Source organism: Oryx dammah, unplaced genomic scaffold (assembly GCF_014754425.2).
Source record: "Oryx dammah isolate SB20612 unplaced genomic scaffold, SCBI_Odam_1.1 HiC_scaffold_18, whole genome shotgun sequence".
Classification (NCBI taxonomy): domain Eukaryota; kingdom Metazoa; phylum Chordata; class Mammalia; order Artiodactyla; family Bovidae; genus Oryx; species Oryx dammah.
Genome location: NW_024070202.1, coordinates 60,641,648 through 60,665,741, shown reverse-complemented (window position 1 = coordinate 60,665,741; position 24,094 = coordinate 60,641,648). Strand labels below are relative to the sequence as shown.

At 41.3% G+C, this 24,094-nt stretch overlaps 1 protein-coding gene across 4 annotated transcripts in view; it reads right to left on the bottom strand.

The window, feature by feature from the left end:
- Nucleotides 1–24,094, bottom strand: part of ELMO1 (engulfment and cell motility 1) — a 568,433-nt gene that overhangs the window by 132,887 nt on the left and 411,452 nt on the right. Inside the window, exon 1 of one of the 4 annotated variants that reach the window (XM_040260179.1) lies at nt 4,006–4,599. The exons of the other annotated variants lie outside the window; for them this stretch is intronic. The gene's annotated coding sequence lies outside the window, so the exon portion shown is untranslated. Of the gene's footprint in view, nt 1–4,005; nt 4,600–24,094 lie in introns of those variants that run through there. 4 annotated transcript variants of the gene reach the window in all.

The following is a 24,094-nucleotide window of genomic DNA, read 5'->3' as shown; positions in this document are numbered from 1 at the left end:
TGCTGCAGTCTTTCATTTCTTTATCTGCCAAACTGAAAATTTTGAGGTCAATACTTTTTCTTTTTCCTTCTAGGAACCCAACCTTTCAGGAACCCAGCCTTTCCTTTCCTTTTTCATTAGTAAGGCTTCAGTGAAGATTGCCAGTTTGCAAAACAGATAGAATGTAGGCGCTGTGGTTAAAGTGGGAACTGAAGACTCACCCCTCTTCCACATTACCCCAGTTCTCTCAATGATGGCAACTCTGAGGTGCATATTTTGAAATCTATGTCACTTGATGATTTCTAGGCCTAATCTTGACCTTTCAGTTTCTTCGTCTTTGTTTGTCCTCTATCACTACCTGGAATCTTTCTGAGCTGGGGCCATCACTCCTGTTTGCCAAGTCTTCAGAAAGCATGGTAGCCCTGGTGATTCCCATAGCCATTGTGGGTCATGCACACCCTGGCTGCTCTATTGTTCCTGGCCCTTAACAACCCTCACCATTGCTATGGCAACTGCAAACCATTCCTGGCAAATGCAAGCAAAGGGCAGCCATGGAAAGGGTGACCTCCCGCCTCTCACATATGGCCGAGGAGGAGCTGGTCTCATATAGAAATTGACCCAGTTAATACCAGTCAAATAAATACTCTGCAGAATAAGGTGGCGCATCATACAGGAGCGTGGTGTGGTGGGGGGTTGAACAAATGCAGCATTTTGGTGACAGGTTTTACCTTAGTTCAAATTGTTTTTCTTAAATGGTATTATTAAAAATTGACTCAACTACCCCACAATGCCTTTCTAATTTGACTTTAATTATTGCAATGACTCTTTAATTCAACTCTCGGGTCTGACTCCACTAGTCGGACTCGATGACCTAGGAGACCGCCTTCCTCTACCCACTTGGGCTCCATCCACCCATAAATTCAGCAATGTGGTAAATCAATGTGTGTGAAAACACCAAGCACTTGCCAGTTTCTAGCTGGATAAACGGAAACAAGTTCTTTACATTTTTGGTGACTCCATCTCCTCACTTAGCAAGTAAGGAATGCAAATAGTCCTGTTGGGCTGCTATAAAGATTCGATGAGCTCTTACATCTACATAAAATATATTTAACAGTGCCTGGCACACATTTAATGCTCAAGGCAGGTTAACTACCCCTGTTGTAATTGATTTTATTCCAACTGCTGGGAGAACTGAGGAATCTTATCCCAACTCAATGCTAAATTTCAGGCACTAGATTCAATGTATTTATATTTACTCTGACTTATATTGGGAAACTCTGACAGTCACTTAAAAATCTAAGGGAATTCACTTCTTGCTCTTTATATTTATTTTTCTTTTTTAAAAATATTTATTTATATATTTGGCTATCCTGGGTCTTAGGTGCAGCATGCAAACTCTTATTTGCAACATGTGGGATCTAGTTCCCTGATCAGGGATCGAACCCAGGTCCCCTGTATAGGGAATGTGGAGTCTCAGCCATTGGACCATCAAGGGAGTCTCTACATTTAACCTTGTAATATGTCCCACATCCTACAAATTCCAAGAAGAGGTAGTGGGAAGAAGCCTTCTCTTCCAGGAGCAAACTAAACAGTTACAAACATGCAACTAATTCTGGTCCTTGAAAGAACATTTTCATTTCAAGTCCCATAATTCTAGCTTCACCAACTTTCTAAGCTCAGGGGTGAGAAAACCACCATGATCTATAATGATTTCCAAAACTTTTAAACTCAGATCTTAGGTGAGAACATCCAGTGCCTCATTCAGATACTGAAATCATTGCTTAAGCCAGCAGTTGAGTGAGACATGGCTGTAGCAGTACATAGTGGACCCATTTGCAAAAAGGAGACAATGAACTTGAGCGCATAATAAATTCTTGGCTAGTCACACAGGGCAGAAATCTTACTTGACCCTGAAATGGGCTGTCCCCAAAATGTTATGTGATTCGGCATAAAGGTATTTTCTTAAGCCAGGGGAGAGTTTCATAGCTTTCAAATTCTTAGACTTCCATGACAAAAAATAGGCTAATAACTACTCTTATTCTTTTTTTTTTTCTTTACATTTGACTGCTTCCATAAAAGGCTATTTTTTCTCATTTGTGCCAACAGGTGCCAGTACTTCACTCATGTCAAATGACACCAGAGGGGGAGAGAAGAGATCAAAAGAGGATGGAGGGTCATTCTAATTAGGTGACGGTCACTTAATGCAGAGCCGCTAGAAACCAGACTTCCTCCAAACTGTGCCTATACTGAGGTGTACGGGGGAGTGAGATGCAGCAGAGAGATGCTCACACTCGCCTCCAATCAGGTGGAATTCTCAATCAGCACACCATCCTGAGCATCTTGGGCTCACAGGACAGCCTACATTTCTAGAGAGCTTCAGTTAACAGACAAGACGCTGACCTGGTGCGGCCAGCTTTCCCCTGTGTTGGATGCAGTCACGCGGAGTTGGGGAACTCTCCATGTTCTCCAGAGAGTCAACCCTATCTCTTTACTGGTCACAAAATCCGAAGATCTTTCCTAAACACCCAATCACCCTCTCTCTGGTTTCAAGTTTTCTACAGGCAAAACCTTCCTACTCTTCTGTTTCTTTACCCGTTCATCACTGAATCCATTTAGGACACAGCAGATTCCATGCTAGAGCCGTGTGAAGACCTACAACACTCTTCTATCAACAGGACCTCATTTTAAAGGACAAGCCAATGAGACTTCCCACATATGACTACTTTACATGCATCTATTTATGAACCAGGTGATCACGCCCTTTTCTCTTTTTTTCTCTCTGTTATTTGAACCCAAGTGGACTGTAAATAGAAGACATCAAGTGTGCTGTCAGTCTCCCTGGCACATAACGCGGGAAATCACGTTAAAAAAAAAAAAAGTCACAGTAATGAAGCTTCAATATCAACAGAGATGCTGGGGAGAGGCTTTTAGGTAGAGCTGGAAGCCCCAAGTTCAGCCCCCACTCTCTGCACCCAAACCAAAGGCAATGCCTCTTCTCTCCACATTCGGAAGGACTGTAGTACCCCTGGAATCCTACATCCTACATCTGAGGATAGTGCTTGAGTTCCGTTTCATCACATATATATTTAAGTTTGCAGCTAGAAGGGTCCCTAAAGGCAAAGAGTTTCTCCTTTCACACGCCGCCCCTCCATTGCCTGTTTACAGCACTGCTTTCTTATTCCTCCTTTTTCTACTCAACAAAATTGAAAATTTCATCACCAGTGTCAGAAAATTAAACCCCAGGGAGCAGAGCACTAGCTCAGAGCATCGGTTCCCTGGCAAAGAGCCAATCCTTGAATTCAACTTTGCAAACCTTCTCTGGCTTCAAAGGATGCAAAACACAGTCATTTAGAAGCATGCTTCTTGACAGCCGGAATCTCTCTGACTGTACTCTAACTCTTTCTGCAATTAATTTTTTTAAAAGAGAGAAAATATATTTCAATTTGGAGACAGATTTCATGAAAAAAGAAAGGGACCCGACCTAGCTCAGTTGCATACTTCCCGAGCAAGAACGGCAGTGCACCCAGCAGAGATGCTTCTTTCTCTGGCTGAGGGTCTGAAGAAGTGTTTGACAGACCATTGTAATAGCATCTCTCTTCACAATGCAAACACCGGCAACACGGTCAAGCAGCTCGCAGCTCAGCTCCGTGCCTGCACCCTTCTCTCTCCTCCCAACCATGCACAGGATTGACTCTCATAAATTTAGTTTTAAAAGCTTCCTCTTTTGAAATGGATCCGTGCCCAGGAAGATAAAGCAAAACTCCACTCCTTACACTGATCCTAGCAAGACAAACCAACATCCCAGTAAAACACACAGTCAACTACAAACCCGATCATACCCGAGCGATGCATGCAGTCTTTGGAATACAGAGGCTCACACATCATGGGAACCCCAGCCTAGAGTGCTTATTCTTATGTGTGCTTGTTCCAATTCACCGTTTTCTTGGCAGACAATAAGACAAAGCTACATTTTAGCTCAGGCTGCTAATACCAGCGGACAGATGTGTAAGACTGAGGTTTACTCACCAAGCCCCCGTAAGTCCATCTTTCCCCAACTACAGATACTGCTTCTAAGCTGCAGTTGTCACCAAATGACTTAAAGTCGACCTCCAGAAGAACAACGTGCTGGAATACTGGATGGTTCCTGAGTGAGCTTGTTCACAAAATAGATTTCCAGTTGAGCCATGTGAATGGAGACCTGCCGCACACCTTTGAATGGTATACACTTCAAGTCCAGAAAAATAAGCATGTAGCTTTGCTTATGTTTATGGAGCTGGAACCCAGGGGTGCTCTGATTGGCAGAAGTCGCAGAAAGATCAGCCAATCAAAGGGAGCCTCCATTTCAGGAAAACTCCTGCTCATTTATTTAGCATCTTCAGAGATCATCGGCTTTTCGAGGAAGAGCTTTTCTCTTATAGCACCACAAGAGAAAACAATAACTTCATTTAATTTTAGTGCCCTATGCTCTTCTGTCAGTAAAGAGATAGCTCCTCTTCTTGGTACTCCTCAGCACTCCCCCCTTTCTTGTAAAGAACTAAAAACAAAAGAAAAAGAGGAAGAAGAAAGAGCTAGTGGTGGGCTGGAGATAGTTCATATTCATCAGCCTCCACCTTGTTGGGAGAAAGGAGGGGGGAGCTCCCAGGCTCAATAATTACTGATTCTGTTGCCATGGAAACAGACTGGCTGCAGCAAGTTGGATTCGTGTAGAACATCTGCTGCCAGACCCACAATCTAACTGCAATCTCATCTCTCCCCGCTCCCTACTTTTATTTGATTGTGAGTTTGCTTTCTCCCTCCTTTTCTTCACATACAGTTTTTGTCCAGAAATGTCATGTAACAGCCTCACTCTGTACACACAGTACCAGCACGCCAGGGGTGCTCACATACCCAGAAATGCGTTCATGCAAGAGTGCATCCCAGCAGGGCTCCCCAGGGAGGATTCATCCTCTGATTCATACTCAGGATGTAAACAAACACGCACAGCCCCTCCTGTGCCGCCACCTCTCATTAAAATTTACTGTAAGTCACCTATAGAATGAGTGGAGTATCTTTTAAAATATTTGTCATCTAACAGCGCTAAAAGCCCTCAAATAAAGTTTTCGGTGGCATTTCTCGAGGGCACTGTGGTGGTTCCTAGCAAACCTTTGGAATGAAGTGACTAAACCAGGTGCTTGTGGAAGACAGCTTGCACAAACCCTTAAGCTCAGCTGCTTCTTTGCATTAGCACCTCACCAGGGTACCCTGAACGCTGGGGCTCCTCCTGGGGATTTCCTCAGCCCCTTTACAACCCCTCTGACTCCTCCCTTTGCATACTCCGAATTCTGGTTGCATGACCAGTCAGTCCCTTTAGATATGCTGTTATATTTCTATATAACAGCAGGGGCCGCCACTGAGCAATGAATGGCTGCTTGGTCTGGTCAAACCCAGGTGATCTCACACCTGGGTCTGCGGGAAGCCCTTGACATGATGGAATTCTACAGAAACTGATGGAAAATGGCAAGTGTCAAAGGAGGTTATAATTCTGGCTTAAGTTAGAGAGAAAGAAATTATTTTCTGTCCCATCATCATGAATCTTAAGAAGAATCTTTTCTTTCTTAACCATCTCTACAAGCCGGGTGACCTCAAACCATTAATGACACTGGCCAGGCTTCCTAGAGGGCTACAGTCCCTTGCTCTTGGAGCCACGGTGAATTATTCACTACCACACAGACAGTGTCTAACAAGCAACAGTAGCCCTGGACCTCCTTTATTCCTTAACGACTCTTGGTCCAAACGATCTGTCTCCAAGTGCTCAGCTCTGGCCCAGTGGTCTTGATATTATATTTGCTCTTTCAAGAATCTGAGTCCTGGCTTTCCATGAGTGGCTTGTGCCACTGTGAACTTGGGAAGGAATTCTCACCCGGGTTCTGCCTCTCAGGCACCCAGCAGTCTTTCTCAGCTCTGTCCAGACTACCTCAACACTCCGGGGTCATGCATATCTCAGATTTTCTCTACCACCTTTCTGGAACTTTTCTAAGCTCCCCTGTCTACCTTCCTCTGCCATGGGGACATCCGCGCATTGCCCTCTCACCCTCCTGAGATTATCCAAATTGGTATTGTTTTTATGCAGAAACGTCATTCCAACCAGGTCTTCTTCCCTGGTTGGAAATTTAATCAAAATTGAATCATTTGTTTAACAAATATTTAGTGAGTGTTTATGTGCCAAAAGTAACTCTGCTCATGACAAAACAAACTAGCCCGTGTTGTGCCTTACAGCACAATGACCCTAGCAGAGAACACAAAAAATATTAGAATGTAACTTTCATATGGACAATGAAGGAGAGCTGTGTGCTAGGAGCACAAATAAAAAGGCTGAACGTAGTGAGGTAAGGCAGAATACTTCGGAGGAAGAGGTATCTGAGCTAAGATCTAAAGAAAGAGTAGAAGGTAATGAGTTGAAAGCAAGGGAAACAGTGTCTCAGACATAAGGAATAATACACACAAAGGGCCCTCCTAGACACACACTGCCTACAAGGGAGGGTGACAGCTCTGAAAACCTGAAACAAGCCAAATGCGACTGATCAGAGTGAAAATGATTAAAAGGATGGTGTGAGATGAACCCTGACAGCAAGCAGAGACCAGATCTGCAAGGTCTCAGAGATCATGTCTCGGAGTTGGTTTTTATCCTATCACAATGACAAGCCACTGAAATACTTCACTCAATGACTCCCTGACTTCATCCCTCAACACACCTATGTAACTCAATATATTTCCCAGTTAATCTCAACAAGTTAACAGTCTAAGTGAAACAGCTGATTTCAAGGCATGCATAACATGTTGAACTGACCTAGCTAACATTTATGAGTTAATAGTCTGGGTAGCACTCCATCTGGATTAACCAATTTAAATCTTACAACAACCAGTGAAGTATTATTATGGTCCCTATTATAACAGTGTGAGGAAATGGAAGTTTAAGGAAGCTAAGTAAGGTTACCAAGATAAAAAGCAGCAGAGCTGGGATGTGAACCCAAAGATTCCAGCTCCAGTTTCTTTAAAAGAGATCTACAGGGACCACCTGGATCAGAATTACCTGGAGCTCTCGGCCAAATGTGGATTCCCAGGGTCCCACTGTATCCCTCCTAACCTACAGTCTTAGGAGTGGAATCTAAGAATGTTTTCCCAAGCTCTCCAGGGGATTCTTGTATACACCACAGCTTGACAATCACTGCAAGAGGGGTTAAAATAAGGAGAAAAAAAAAGACTAATCCTAAATTAATCTTTAATGCATAAAATGGAGAATGGCATGTATATGTGTGTGTGTTTTTGAGAATGGGGGTGGGTCTCACTACTCCAAGCCAACCCAAAGAACCCCTTTACATCAGAACAAAATCACATTCCTTTGACTATTAATTTTTGAGTTGAGAGTAGATACCATACATAGCACAGTTTAGGGCTCAGTAGCTCTGCTGGTGTTGAAGGGCTTCATCTTTCAGTGTCATATCTTTATGCCTTTTCATACTGTTCATGGGGTTCTCAAGGCAAGAATGCTGAAGTGGTTTGCCATTCTCTTTGAATCTCTTGGACAGTGAAGAGTTCAAACCAGTTAATCCTAAAGGAATCAGTCCTGAATATTCATTGGAAAGACTGTTGCTGAAGCTGAAGCTCCAATACGTTGGCCACCTGATGTGAAAAGCTGACTCATTGGAAAAGACCCTGATGCTGGGATAGATTGAGGGCAGGAGGAGAAGGGGGTAACAGAGAATGAGATGGTGGGATGGCATCACCGACTCAATGGACATGAGTTTGAGCAAACTCTGGGAGATAGTGAAGGACAGGGGAGCCTGTTATGCTGCAGTCCATGGGGTCACAAAGACTCAAACACCACTGAGTGACGGAACAACAACAATACCTGCTGGTGAGCAGGCATCTGACGAAAGAGCATGTAAGCTCCTGAAGACCAGATTCACCAGGTAGTTAGAGATGCTATCAGACCTGCCGGCAAGAAAACAGGTAGAGCTCTTATTACCTGAATGCTATGAAAGTGTTTTAGTTGCTCAGTCATGTCTGACTCTTTGTGACCCCGTGGACTGTAGCCTTCCAGGCTCCTCTGTCCATGGGATTCTCCAGGCAAGAGTACTGGAGTGGGCTGTCATTTCCTTCTCCAGGGGATCTCCCTGACCCAGGGATCAAACCCATGTCTCCCGCATTCCAGGCAGATTCTTTTACCACCTGAGCCACCTGGTGGCTCAGATGGTAAGATGCTAAGAACTGTCATAAATTTTCTCTGGGTAATTTTTTTCTAGAAAATTCATTTTTAAGACAAAATTTGCAAAGACAACAGAGAACACTTTTTGGCCTTCAGTCTGATCTACCCCCTCCTCTATTTAAAAGTTAGCAAACAGGCACTTTGGTTCACCTAGCTACTTCTGAAAAATAAGCAGCTTTATCTACATTTCCAGAGGAGTCACTTTATACAGAGTAGCTACATAATCTTCAGAAAATCTTCCTGGGATTTTTCCCATGGAATGTTGTCTAGTATTTTTGTTACTGAGATTCCAGACTGGGTTAACCAACTTGGCCATTATTGGGTATTCTTCCCTTTCTACGCTTTGTAATGAAAAGAGTATATACAAGCTTAAAGAGCTACTGATGGATATCAACTATTATACAGAGAATGGATAAACAACAAGGTCCTGTATAGTACAAGGAACTGTTTTCAATTTCCTGTGATAAACCATAATTGAAAAGAATATGAAAAAGAATATGTATAACTGAATCATTTTGCGGCACAACAGAACTTAACACAACATTGTAAATCAACTATATTTCAATTTAAAAAGAGACAGCTGCTAATGAACCTCAAAAAAAGGGAAACCTAGATTTTACTGCCTTGATATTTGAACTTCTGCTTGTCAAGTCCCCAAGAACTGGTACGGAGCATACATTTAATGGACTTGTACTCTAGAGGCTCAAAATGTATTATTGGTAGCATATCATCAGCTATGAACACATTCATATTTATTATGTGCTGCCCACAGACAGAAGAAGGAAATCACAGCATCAAATATAGAAAATTCTGGGAGAAATAATGCCACCTGGGCATCTGAATAAAATCAGAGAAAAACATCTTTCCATTTTACCCCCACATTACAGCCTATACTCTGTTTCATTCCAGGTAGGCACTGCTGGTGCCATTTATCCTGTGTTTTCTAGGGGAAGATTCAAGCTAATTAAATTCTATTCCTTTCCATAAACATGATTTATCAAATGTATTATTACCAGATTTGATGTAAGTCATATAACTTTGCAATACTTTAAAAATAAATACATAAATCAAAAAGGATTCTGTTAGGTGACAATATATTTTGAGATCATAAAATATAGAGATTATGGTGGAGTGATTTCTAAATTTGCAATCTACATTTTCCTCAGTCTACCTACAGGTTTTAGCTAAAATGAACACTGTTTATATCGGGCATTTAAAAGAGAGCTGAGGAAGATTCCATTTACTGAGTTATAAAGAAGTAGCACTAATAGCAAATCCTATTTGCCAACCCCTGGTCCTAAACAGGTCACTTCCACAAGCCAGACGTCAGTTTTGTTAGGATGCATGTTTCATTGCTGGCAATGGACATGATGGTAATGACCGCCTTAATTCATGATATGGTTACACTGAGATCAAGAAGATAGACTCCCATAAGCAAGGCGTCTAGAGCAGATTCAACTGCCCCACAAGCAACCTAAGACACGTAGTTCACGTTATGAGGCATTAATATGAAGTTTATGTCCCTGAACCTTGCTATTTTTGTGTTTCCCTTAGAAATGCTTAAAATATAAGCAAAATCTACAAACACTTAAATAAAAGTAGATCCACAAAATGCAAACCCATCCATAAACAGGTCTCTAATCCATGAATTTCTTCCCTCTTTCAGAGCAACTGACCTCTGACAGGTGGTGGCCATGATTTGGATTCATAAGGCTGGAGAGTCAAGGTCTAGAAGTCCTTGGGTGTGAAGGACTTAACCAAATGAAATCATCTGATCTGAGAAGAACATGGGGAGCAGAAGGTTTTTTTTTTTTTTGAAAAGTTTGAAAGTGAAAGTTGCTCAGTTGTGTCCAACTCTTTGTGACCCCATGAACTATACAGTCCATGGAATTTGCCAGGCCAGAATACTGAAGTGGGTAGCCTTTCCCTTCTCCAGGGGATCTTCCCAACCCAGGGACCAAACCTAGCTCTCCCACATTGCAGGTGGATTCTTTACCAGCTGAGCCACCAGGGAAGCCCATGATTACTGGAGTAGGTAGCCTATCCCTTCTCCAGTGGATCTTCTTGACCCAGGAATTGAACTGGGGTCTCCTGCACTGCAGGCAGATTCTTTACCAGCTGAGCCTGTAAAGGGGCTGGAAGAGTAAGGCCTAACACCATGCAGCTCTTATAATTTTGTCTGTCTTTAAAGGAATAGTGATGAATTCTGAAAGTGTATGGACTTGCCAGCTCAAATTTTTCAAATATACTATGAAAGTGCATTCCAGAATTGCAGGCTGATGAAAAATCATGCCAAAAGGGAAAATTAAAATGCCAAAATCCTCAGCTCAGCCTTGCCAAGCATGTCCACTGCCAATATGGTGGCAGAAAGCTGCTGGGCCAATGGTAGGATATGCTCTAGATGATACAAAATGGGAAACAGCTTCTTCACCATTTGGAAAAGGGATGCTTCTGGGCTGTCATCACATTCTTCTTGATTTTTAGATCTAATGCATAAGCAAATCTCTCCCAATTCTGAGAAAACATAGAATTTCACAAGCAAATAATTCTATCTTTTGAGAATAAAATTAGCTTCTGATATTCAGTAAAAGGACCAATTTCATTTCAGTCAGCAGATATTATATCTATTGTTTTGTCAAATGGTTAACATTGGATGCCCTCATTCTCTCTGCTCTTTCTGCTCACAGATTCACAGAAAAATTATGTGTCCTGGTCTCTAGTTATAACAGGCATTACACTGCAACATAACATGGTAAACCAGGGATGAAGTGGAAAGTAGGAGGGTTTGCTGAGCAAGAGGAAAACTAAGAAGATTAAGAAGATAAGTAGATGTGGTTTATTTAGGCAAGGAGGGAGGAAGAGGAAGGCGTACAGACATCAGTTTCTGGGACGTCAGGTTCTAAGATGTGGAAGGGGATGCTGCAAAGCAAAAGGAATCTAAGGGCTTGAATTAAGGTCCAAGAGGTCTTATAGAACCACATAAAAAAACACAAGGGGAGGACACCCACAGGACCAAAGGGATTCAACATATGAAATTCTACTCTGAGCCCTATTTAAACTCAATTATTTTGCCTTTGTCCCTTAATAAAGACTGTGTTCAGAAGCCAGACACATTACAACCATGTACCCACCATTTCAATACCAAAACAACCCAGCAACTCTCTAGGAAAACCAACTCTGAGTGTTGTGACCACTCATGGCAAACTGGCATCACCACTATAAGGACAGACTCGTTCTGAAACTCAGCCCTTCAATATTAGCAGCTTGTAAGAGCCAGATTACTTGCAAACTGTTCTCTATTCTACTTCCAATTAAAGAAAGCTATGAAATGTGAACCATGACCCCTAGGCAAATGATATTAACAGGTTATTCCCAACTCTCAGGAAGAATGAGCTTTGCAACCTAATTTGTACAGCAATTAAATTCAGTCCAAAGTATAATTTTGTTTTATTGCTCAGTACTTGCCTTCATTTTTTAAGTCAGTAATTGCAGGAAGGAGTTAATTTGATAATATAAATAAAAATTGGCCCCAAAGGGCAATAACCCATCCATTTAGATGCAAAAATGCTCTCCTTCCAAGTCATTCCACAGCAAATATGAAACATGATTTCCAAAATGCATTGCCTGTAATACTCTTAATGCAGTGACAAGCAAAAGAATTGTGAAGCAGATATTTCAAACAATGACATATGTTCAACTATGAATAAGTGCTCTTGTTTACATTTTGGGGCAATCTATTGTGTGTCAGACATCTTAGTTTTTCTGTTCACACGCTGAAAAAATATCTTTCACCAAAGAACTCCAGTTTGTAATTAAGGAATCGGGCCTCCATTCATTCAACTAATATTTAGGAAGTTGATGCACTTATGATGTGTTTTATGATGTGCTTTCACACGTTTCTTTAAGGTTGTTTTTTTTCAAGTCTTGGATACTGAAGAACATAGCTTTAATATCTTAAAAACAACAGAGCTCTGTTCATTAAGTTTTCTCTTCATGTATTCATTCTATTTCATTTCTTTTCCCCGCCAATTCTGTTCTGCTTACCTGGTGTCTAGTCATACATTAAAACCCTCCCAATAGAGTGCCTCTCCCATATAATTCCTCCTTTGAATTATTTCCATACAATGTATATAGGTTTTTGCTGTTGCATATGTCATCCTATTTTGTAATTATCTCTTTCCAGGGCTATGACCAATTCTGTGAACTCCTTAGAGTCTGATTTATTCACACAACACTAGGAACACCGTCTCTACATGTCTCTGATACCTTAGCCAAAAATATAAAATCTTTTTGCAAACCTTTACACTTAGGGAAGTGATAAAATCCTTCTGAGTACTTCTCTGTTATTCTACCCAACCTCAAGGATAAAGTTATGAGATGAGGATATCTTTGAAAACATCTCAGTGACTCATCTCATGTTTTCTCCCATTCCTTTCTCCTCCTACTTCTGCATCCCGAGGGGCCTCAGAGAGATAGAAAAGAAGTTAGATACCTCCCCTCCAGGAACCCATTTTACAAGCAGCCCAGGTGCTGGGACCCTCCCTCTGTGAACTCGCTCACTTTCTCAAGGATGTCACATTTGCTTAGAACTTTCTTGCAGTTAATGAGTCTTCCTCGAAGGGAGCCTCAGAGGGTTTTGATCTTAGTACCAATCAACTTCAGGCTGAAGATGCAGGCACAGGCTCAGCTGGCACAGATGGCTCAAATACATGCTTTAGTTTAAGGAAGAATAAACAAACTTAGCCTGAATGGATGATGTGGGCTGTTGTGGTCAGAGGATTCCCCCTAGACCAGCACCACTTAGCAGATCGAAACTGGAGCTTGATGACAGTTCTGTATTCTCATACGTTAAAGTTGTTTATAAAAATATGACTGTAAGAACATTCATGCTCAGTAGAGAACGTGCTTAACATTATAAACTTAGTAAAACAGAAAAAATTACTACTAATCACACCATGAAGAAGAAACCATTGTTAAAATCACTCAGATTTCATGTTGAAAACGTCTTAGTTTACATTTTTACTTGGTTAGGATACAGTGTTGCATCCTGCTCCCCCACTACATTTAATGTAATATTTTAAAATGTTTTCACAAATATCATTTTTAAATGACTAAAAAAATTTGGCACATAAATAATGTGGCCACAAATCAATTTATCATGTTCTCATTGCTGAATTATTGAGTTAATTTCCATTTTCTTGCTGCTGTAAATAACAATGAAATGAGCATCTATATGTTTTCATTTTTTCCCTAGAATGTCCATGATTCTAAACACCTGTATTGTAGTGCATGACTTTATAAATTAGCTTATCAATTATTGGTAGATTTCCCAATAGGAAATTTGTCCCAACTTGTTTCTTAAAATTCTGCTGAAATGTCAAGATTTATGCCAGCAAAATGGTAGCAAGCAGCCCTTTAATGTCATTGTGGATGCCAATTCCTTCTTTCCTTTTTGCAGAGGGAGCTCCAGGTTTTCCAACTGATATAAACAAGGGAGGAGAGGAAAGGAGGTAATCAGCCTCACAAACAACTGGGGACTAGGTCTCCCAGGCTCTGCTACGGCTTGTGTTTGTAACATCTCATGCCCTGATCTCTGAACAGGAGCACACACCAGCACAAAATCATCAACTGGTTTTTGTCAAGCACTAAATATCATCAAAACCAAATGCAAAGCTGTTTTTAAGGTATACACACACATACACACACACACATGATTTCTTTTCTTTCTCTCCTAGAAGTGCCTGAATTTTCTTCCTGATCCAAAGAGAAATCATCACTCTGTAGTATCTTCCTTCTCCTGCTCATCTTAGCTACACAGTAATACCCTTCACTTAAGATTGACTTTATTCTATAATTTGCCAAGTTTGTTCTAGGGTGAGCTTTCTAGCTTATTAAAAAACAGAAACATTATCAGTTTCTTTTTTCCCATTTGTGGCTGGATAAAAAATTCAATCCATTCAATTCCCTGGTGGCTCAGATGGTAAAGAATCTACCTGCAATGCAGGAGATGCAGGTTTGATCTCTGGGTCAGGAAGATCCCCTGGAGAAGGGACAGGCCACCCACTCCAGTAATCTTGCCTGGAGAATCCCATGGACAGAGGAGCCTGGTAGGTTACAGTCCATGGGGTTGCAAAGAGTCAGGCATGACTGTCTAACAGTTTCAATTTCATTTCAATATTTGTTGAGTACCTGTACAGTTTTTCGTAGGCACCTTGGGATAGAAAGGCAATACAGAATTTTTCCTTATTCTCTGGACTAGAGTCAAGAAGGAGAAAGTACATGTGACCAACTATAAACTAAGACCATGGTTTTCATGGGTCTTTTTAGGGTTCTTCTGTATTGCTGTAGGGAGGCATGAGGTGGGACAAAAAGTGGCTAGGGACCGGCTTGAAACAAGATAATTGACTAAAAGAATGTACGGCCAAGCATGTGAAGTGCTACAGGAAAGGGAAAAATAAAGTGCACCTAAAAGAAAAAAATTAATTCTACCTCCTTGGAAGGGCTCTGCAGAACTCATGGGCTGAGTTCTGAAGGATGGGCAGACTTTCAGTAGAAAGAGTGATGGGTCTTCCTTGTTGAGGGAACACGGGTAGAGGCCTGGACATTCCAGGCACACTGGAGGAGCCATCAATATGATGAATTACAGGTTAGTAGGGGGTGAGTTGCAGGGTGCAACAGACATTTCATTTGGAAAACTGACTTAAAATAAAATATTTTGTCATCATGCTACAAGAAGAGGAAACCAAACGTTTCTGAGTGCAAATGTGTTATTAGAAGAACTGTGTTCTAAAAAGGTATTTCTGGCAGCTAGGGAAAGAGAACTTATAGGTGGGCCGAGTGCAGATTCAGGGAGAATGTTAAAAAGACAAACACAGGCTCCACAAGAGTTAATGGTGGCAGGAAGCAGGTTAAAAGTGGTAAAAGCCAGATGACCCTTTCTCATACACTCTTGGACCCACAGGATCTGGGGACTGGGTAGGAGAGGACGTGAAGAAAGCCAGGGACCACTGTAAGGTTCCAAGACTAAGAGACGAGGGGCCACTCCTAGAGTTGATGGATGATTGAAGATGAGAGGCTGTGGGACGAGAAAAAGGCATAGGGGAATGCCTAACCTTAAGAGTTGAGCAGCGGTTGCAGTGCTTTGCGAGTCAGCCAATGGAGATGATCCCAGGAGGCACAGGTGGGGACACAAGCCAAAGCTCTAGGGTCATGGAACAGGATGAACATACGGAAACAGGCCGTCAGACTTGACACTCAGGGGTGACTGCTGACCTAAATAAAGCAACTTCAGTAGGTGGACTTGGGTGACTGTCAAACCACAGCAAGTGGAGGAGGCGGGCAAGGAGATGGTGATCTCTCCTGGGGAATTTGGCAGAGAGGGGACAAAAGAGCCTGTAAAGAACCTGAAAGGGGAATCTTGAAGGAAAGGAGAGATTTTTAGGTGAAGAGAAGGAACTAAAGAGGGAGGAGGAGAGAGAATGTCAATAAGTATAAAGGAGAAAGGGATAAAAGATTTATTTTTATACATTTTTTGATGTCTTTCTTCATCAGAGCAGAGATTCTTAACAATGTGACTTCTTTCCAGTCTTAAATTAGAACTCAACAATTCTTCTCAATCTCCACTTGCCTCTAAGAAATCCTGTCTTTTATGGCGAAAGGGGTTTTCAAGTATTCAAAATGTGTATTAGTGCATTTTAGAGGGTCATATTTCTCTTCTCAAGATGTTATATTTTTAGCTGCCTTAAAATTTTTTTATTTTACTTCATTTAACATATATAGTGTATTGTGCTTATACCTTGTGCATGTATTCATATCCAAAGCCACAGTAAGGTAGTTTTTAAGAAGAGAGCGACTAACAGGGTCATGTGTTCCGAAGAAGGCAAATACGAGAGAGATTTTAAAATGCCCATCAGAGGTAATTCTTGACTTTGTCAAAACTGGAAGCTTTTGTGGCTAAAGAGGTTTCAAGTATTGACAATATAATTTAGTGTATTTTAGAGTTCTACTTCTCTCCTTTTGCTGAATTATATTTTTAGTGAGGGCAGAAGACAAGTTGCAGTGGATTAATGAATTAATAGGAAGAATAAAAAAAGAAATGGTACATAGATGGAACTATATGAAGAAACCTGGCTTGAAGTCGATAGAGGATCAAGGAGTTACTTGTTTTTGTAAAATGCAAGAGATGTGAGTACCTTTTTATCGTGGTGAGAAGACAGCATGCAAGAGGATGATACTGATGACGGGAAGATTAGAAGGGACACTGGTCAGATGACAAGGGAGAGAATTCAAAGCCCAGGAGGCAGCTGCCTCGGGCCACCTCTGTCTAGATAGGAGAGAGGTGGTAAGTGCAGGTGTAGGAGAACCATGCAGGATCAAGTACTAAACACAGAACTGGACTAGAATCCACGCCTCCCACACCTCATCTGGAGCACTGTGTAATCCTTATGGAAATGGCCCAAGTGCTTTATATATATTAGGATTAAACCATAAAGAATGTTCAATTTTGTAATTCAGAAATGGTCAAATATCTGCCATTTCATATGATCAGGCTCATCTTGGCTCATTTAACTCCCACAACAGGGGACATATTCAATACAATATAACTATATCAAGTTGTTATATTAAGTAAAATATCTATATTATTTCACAGATAAGAGATTGAGAAACAAGGCAAGGTAATTAACTGATCCACCCAAGATCACCCAGCAAGGAAATAATGGCGCTAGAGTTTGAATCCCACTCCTTAGGTTCTGGGTCCATGCTGCTCTTGACTTACGGAACTTACTGACTACATTTCTTCTTTCTTTGTGAATTTCCAAACCCTCCTCTTGGTTCCTCAGCAGTGGGAGGGGGTTGGAAGTGGGGAGGTGAATACAGTGAGGGGTAAGGGTGGGAAGTCAAGGTTGAGGCTGTATCTGCAGCAGTTTCTAGGGTCTTCTATCAGCCAAGTCTGTCCTGAAGTGTTCTATAACATGACAGTTTAATGAATACAAAATTTTAGTGAACTGTGTCAGAAAACCATCAATATCTTTTATTCACAGTCTCATGTTTTCTGGTACATGCACGAGTGAATTTTATCTGTCTAAAACCATCTCTACATTTCTAACTGATATCTGCTTAGTAGAGGCTTGGAACAAATATCCAGAGTTGCTCAGTGCCCGATAAACCAGCCAGATATCTTTTTCTAACACATTTGAGGGCAACGGCATCTCCATTTTATATATATTTCTTATCGCAATAGACACATTTTAATAAGCAGAGCATCTCTGAGACATGGTTCTTATCCTTTTCTGCTTTTGCTTCAAGAACACACAGTGGCCTGGGAGCTTTCGGACAGAATCCCATGCTCTGTGATTCAAAAAATGGAAACCTGGCATTATATGCCAATGACATTTACTTCTGTGGCAGCTCAAGCGGCAAAAAGCCATATGCCATACACCTCGATTCCAGCCAAGCCACGCGAACGGGTATGTGAAAGAGAAATAAGGAAATCGGGACCAGAAGAGTTCTAGGGACTTGACTGCACTTTAAACACACAATAACTGTGGCAAGAATCAAATCTTCTTACTCTTATGAAGCTCTGAGGGAATGCAACTTTTTTTTCTAGTTTAAGGGAAATTTGGGAGGCAAAGGTAAAATGCAAAAGATAATTTTTATCAACTGCATGATGTCCTCACATTTACTATTTGACATGCAAGACAGGTACAGGTTTCTTGGGAGTGCTTGGGTAGAGAGTAGTCATCTAAGTGGGATGAACTGCTGAAAGGCATGTCTGTCTTCCACACTGGAAAGTCTCTTGGTGGCCATCTTGTGAAAAGATAAATGCCATTATTGGTATTATTTTCCCCTGTGGCCTGGAGAAGAAACAAGACTAGGGGGAAACAGAATACTCCTCAAATGGCCAGGGCATGTGGGTTAAGCAAATCCAATAGTGGATATAAGAAATAAGGTGAAACAATTTTTTGTTTTGTTTTTGTTTTAAACCAGGGTGGGGGAGGGGGGTCCAACAACTCTCCTTGGAAAAAAGAAATTTAGCTTATTTTGCAACTCTTCAATATTTTTGAAGCTTTCTCTTCATCTTATTTTAAGTTACAGATTTGGAAAAATAATATTCATTTTTCTTAAAACATGAATGGCAAAATCAGTTGTAACTCCCTCAAAGTTCTGACATCTGAAGAGGAGATTCAGAAAGAAGGATCTAGAAGGGTTTTTCAAGATCTACTGGAATCCAGGACAAGAAAATTCCTTATTCTGTAGAACTGCAGAATTCTTAGTAACTGTAGTCTCTAGTAATTGAACAACAGTGACCATCCCACACAAATGATATAAATTAATTCAGTTTATTGGCTGGGTAGGCCATTATAATTAATGAGTACATTAAACATTTCTGGCCATTTATTCATTCAGTCTTCAACCATCCAAAAAATGAGACGAGACTACTTTAAAAATAACAGGAAGATATTAAGATTTAAAACTATAGTTCTTATTTCCAATGACAAATTTAACTTAGAAAGGCAGATTTGTAAATACACTACTACTCTTAGCTCAAAGATATTTTCCAAAAGAAATTCTGAATTCCATGTCGTGGGAGGCAGAGAGGGCAGAGGTGCAGAATTTCAATCTGAATGAAGGGGAGACAGTAACCATTTTCCTGAGGTGGCGCTTGTGCAAAATCCTAAAGTAGAATTCCAACAGGCAGATGGAGGAAGGCATTTCTGGCAGAGGGAAGGATGATGAGCAAACACCTCAGCTAGGAAAGTATGATGGCACGTGCAAGGAATGGTGGGCAGTTCAGAATATGCAGAGCTTCAGATAGGTACAGGTGAAGATATGGGGATGAAGCAGGGAAAGTATTTTAGGCTAATAAAAGAGAAATGTGAACATCTTGCTAAGGTTAGGAAACTGTATAAGTCAGGCAATGGACAGCTATAGATGGATTAAAATCAAGAATGATACAGATCTACGTTGGAGGACATTTGGAAAGTGGGAAGGTTTTAAAGCTAGGAGAAAAATTACTGAAATAGTTGGTTTCTTAGTCAGCTATTAAGAGTGCTGTGTAACAAATAATCCCAACAGCTAAGAAGTTCTTCTATTCACAGGTCTATAGGTCAGCTGAGGTGACAGTGTTAAGCAAGCTGTAATTTAATGGGATCGGTAAGGAAACTGCAGTCTATATGCCTCATTTGGGAACTACAATGAAGGATTAGTGGCTGCCCAGGCTATAGACTTTATTTCATGATGAGGTAGAGTGCAAGAGCTCAACCCAACCACAGAAGCCATAGTCAGGCCTTGGCTCACTTCCCATCCATGAACATCTCACTGGCCCAAGCAAATCACTTGTACCAGATTTGGAGAGAAGAGGAATATCAGAACCAAGGCAATGATGAGAAGGCAGAGGACCCAACAGTGGTTGTATTGACTTTGGTCACTGACTGGTGGTTTCAGAAAAAGGGACTAGTCCATAAACTTCCAAACAGAAACACATTAGACTGCCAGCTTCACGAGGGCAGGGACCATCAGTCTAGTCCTTCTCTGTATTCTTAGTGCCTGGGACAGTGCCCACTGTATTGCCAACACACAATAATATTTGTTGAAAGGATGGGCAGCATTTATTTAAAGTGCAGTTTGGATGTTAACACTAAAGAGATGGGAATACCAGACCACCTAACCTGCCTCTTGAGAAATCTGTATGCAGGCCAGGAAGCAACAGTTAGAACTGGACATGGAACAACAGCTGGTTCCAAATAGGAAAAGGAGTGCTTCAAGGCTGTATATTGTCACCCTGCTTATTTAACTTCTATGCAGAGTACATCATGAGAAATGCTGGACTGGAAGAAACACAAGCTGGAAGATTGCCGGGAGAAATATCAACAACCTCAGATATGCGGATGACACCACCCTTATGGCAGAAAGTGAAGAGAAACTAAAAAGCCTCTTGAAAGTAAAAGAGGAGAGTGAAAAAGTTGGCTTAATGTTCAACATTCAGAAAACGAAGATCACGGCATCCAGTCCCATCACTCCATGGGAAATAGATGGGGAAACAGTGGAAACAGTGTCAGACTTTATTTTTTTGGGCTCCAAAATCACTGCAGATGGTGATTGCAGCCATGAAATTAAAAGACGCTTACTCCTTGGAAGAAAAGTTATGACCAACCTAGATAGCATATTCAAAAGCAGAGACATTACTTTGCCGACTAAGATCCATCTAGTCAAGGCTATGGTTTTTCCAGTAGTCATGTATGGATGTGAGAGTTGGACTGTAAAGAAGGCTGAGCGCCAAAGAACTGACGCTTTTGAACTGTGGTGTTGGAGAAGACTCTTGAGAGTCCCTTGGACTGCAAGGAGATCCAACCAGTCCATTCTGAAGGAGATCAACCCTGGGATTTCTTTGGAAGGACTGATGCTAAAGCTGAAACTCCAGTACTTCGGCCACCTCATGAGAAGAGTTGACTCACTGGAGACTTTGATGCTGGGAGGGATTGGGGGCAGGAGAAGAAGGGGAAAACTGAGGATGAGATGGCTGGATGGCATCACGGACTCGATGGACATGAGTCTGAGTGAACTCCGGGAGTTGGTGATGGACAGGGAGGCCTGGCATGCTGCGATTCATGGGGTCGCAAAGAGTTGGACACGACTGAGCGACTGAACTGACTGAATGACTGACTGACTGACTTTGCAAATACAAGATAAATATTTTCTTTTAAATCAAAAAGGACTTGGCATTTTTTGAAAGATTCCCATGAAATGGTACTCTTCTTAGCTATCCGTCCCTGTTTCCTATCTGCCCTTTACTTTAGAATGCCTAAATCTCATTATGCCTAGCTTAAAATACAGGTAATTTCCTTTTAATTGGATGTATACTAATAAAATGGTTTCTGTGCCATTATCAAATCCCTCACATGATCCACCATGGAATATGGAATTCAGGTCATAGGAACCAGTTAGCAACTCATACAGTGCCCCAAAGTGTAGTTAATAAAAGGGAAAAGAAGCTTCCAAAGTCATTGAATAGAGTTATAGAGAACAGTTAACTTAAAGAGTTGTCTTCATTTTCATGTCCAGGAAAGGTCTGCAGTTGAACCAAGAGACATATACATGGCGGTATAATGTATCACATAGAGAATACAGTCAATAATATTGTTTTAATTCTGTATGGTGACATATGGTACTAGACTTGTTGTCATGGTCATTTCAGAACATATAGAAAATTGAATCACTATGTTGTATCCCTGAAACTAATGTGATATTGTATGCCAATTATAATTCAGTAAAATATATATATATATATATATATATATATATATATATATACTTTTAAAGGAACTGATATGTCTCACCACTGTCCAGTAGAAGAACCTATCAATTCTTTGCTTCTCATAATTGGCAGATCTTAATTTAGCATACAATCTACCTGCCAGTGCAGGACACACAGGTTTGATCCTTGGGTCAGAAAGATCCCCTTGCAAAGGAAACAGCAACCCACTTCAATATTCTTGCCTGGGAAATCCCATGGTCAGAGGAGCCTGGTGGGCTACAGAACATGGGGTTGCAAAAGAGCTGGACATAACTTAGTGACTAATCAACAACAACACATTCAGAGAAAGATGCACCGAGTCTATGAAGACTTTGGAAATGAGAAAAGCCTTGCGCACATAAAGGAAACTTCAAGATGTATATTTACTATTGTCCAGCTTTTCCCCAAATTATTCATGACACTCAAACACAGCCAATATTATTTTTTAAATGTTCCGGTTTTAGAAAATGTCAAGAGAGCAAAACATATTGTTAGCTGTGTTTCCAACCAACTATGCCTATCAGTCAGCTTTTAAACAAATTGTAAACAGTTAAACCATTTCTTGTGAAAATTACAAGAAAAGAGTCAACAAAATCTAATTCTCTCTGGATGATTCAGGATCCTTGTATACAACCCCTTGAAAAGGACATACACTCAGGCTGTTAGTGACACAACCTGAGGATGGTCCCTGCAAATGAACCACTTTACAGTCACCCCTGCTTTCTCATAAAAGTTGCACGGACCTTGTCCAGCTGGGACCGCTAAGATGGACAGTCTATTAAGCTAGTCACTTAACTCGGAGGGAGAAGCCTGAAAGCATTTCGTCGTCAGCTTGGCCATGAGTTTTCGTTTTCTTTTTCAGAGGAATTTAGAATTCTGTGTCACCTGGTGCTTGCGCCAGGCCAGACTGAGCCAAGCAGTTTTGCGCCTGGCAGGGCCCAGGGCTCAGAGCCCAGGCAGCTGTGGTACTGCTCCCGCTGTTCCCTCACAGATGAGGAATCTGAAGCTGACAGGGCTGAAGCCCTTGCACAAGGTTAGCCAGCTGACAGTAGGGGACCTGGGCTCTTGAAGGACCAGTGTGTCCATCTCTGAGATTCTGCTAAGCTCCTGCATCACCTGTGGTACATCTGTGGGCAGGCTGGGGAGGGCGTCCCTCATAACCACAAACTGCACAAGAGGACTTCCTCCTCACTAAGGAATGTGCCCCACTGTGGTCAAAATCCCCCTTTGTGGCTAAACCGATGGAGGAGGAAACGGCAACCCACTCCAGTATTCTTGCCTGGGAAATCCCATGGACAGAGGAGACTGGTGGGCCACAGTCCACAGGGTTGCAAGAGTCAGACATGACTTAGTGACTAAACTACCACCACCCTGGGAAATCAAAGCTGCTCAATTATACTGCACAATCCAAATGCAAATTACTGTTTGTCCCTTGAGATCAGCACCTCCCATATGTATGGGGCAATTTACAAACCTCACCACTGAGGGTCTAATTCTGTGATTCAGGGAAATATCACTGTTATTATTATTATTATTACCGCTACTCAGCTTATAGATGAGAAGGGACTTGGTGGCTAAGGACATGTTCAAGGTTACATTTCAGGTGAGAAGCCATGCTGGGACTGCCTGCAGGCTCTTTTGTTGCTCTCCCCCTGGGGAGGTGAAAATTAGTTCTTGGAGGAGCAAAAATTCTTAGTCTTTTAACATGGAAAGTACAGATATACATATATAAACAAATAACAATATATCTGCATAACTGAAATTTCAGGAGGAGGGTGATTAGGTTTGAAAGATATGTCTGAAAGCTTCTTAATGGGGTTGTGATGCAAAATTGGAGAAATACTGCTTCACACTGCAGCAATCTTCCCATCTTAGTCAGGACAATGTTACCTATAATTAATACATTTCTGCTTAGAAAGTGTACATGCTGAGATCTATTTAAGAAGATACCTCTTGAAAACAATAAATTAGTACAGTTGATCTTTCTTGGTCTTTTCACTGTCTCTCAACAGCATAATTGATATTGATGAGGACATGCCATGATTACCGTCCAACAGAAAGTGGCAAATTACATGAAAAAGGGTAATACCACCTTAAGTGGATACCTTAAACACACTGAAACACAAACATACGCGCGCACACACACAAACCATTTGCTACCTATGCAATGGGAAACATCAAAGGAAAAAATAAACCTATTCATATAATACATTTGCTTCTAGAGATTTGATTTCCTTCCTGCCAAACCTAAAGACCTGTGTGAAACAGGAGAGCCTTTTGAATAAATACTTGTAAATGGCCTAGACAGCTGAAAAATGGATAATCCCATAGGAAATGAGGGCCCTTTAAAAGACTTCTCCTCTACTTAAATATTCATGTTTCAATTAAAACATACACCTACTTTATTAACCACACCAGGCCTGGGTTCAGATCAATAACGGCAGCACTAGTTGGAATTCTAATGAAGATAAACAACGCTGAGTCCCCCCCAGCTTCCCCTGGGCACAGATGCACAAAGCCTCCTTTCACAACTTGCTCCAAGATATTTTACAGTCACCTGCCTCATGCAAATGAGG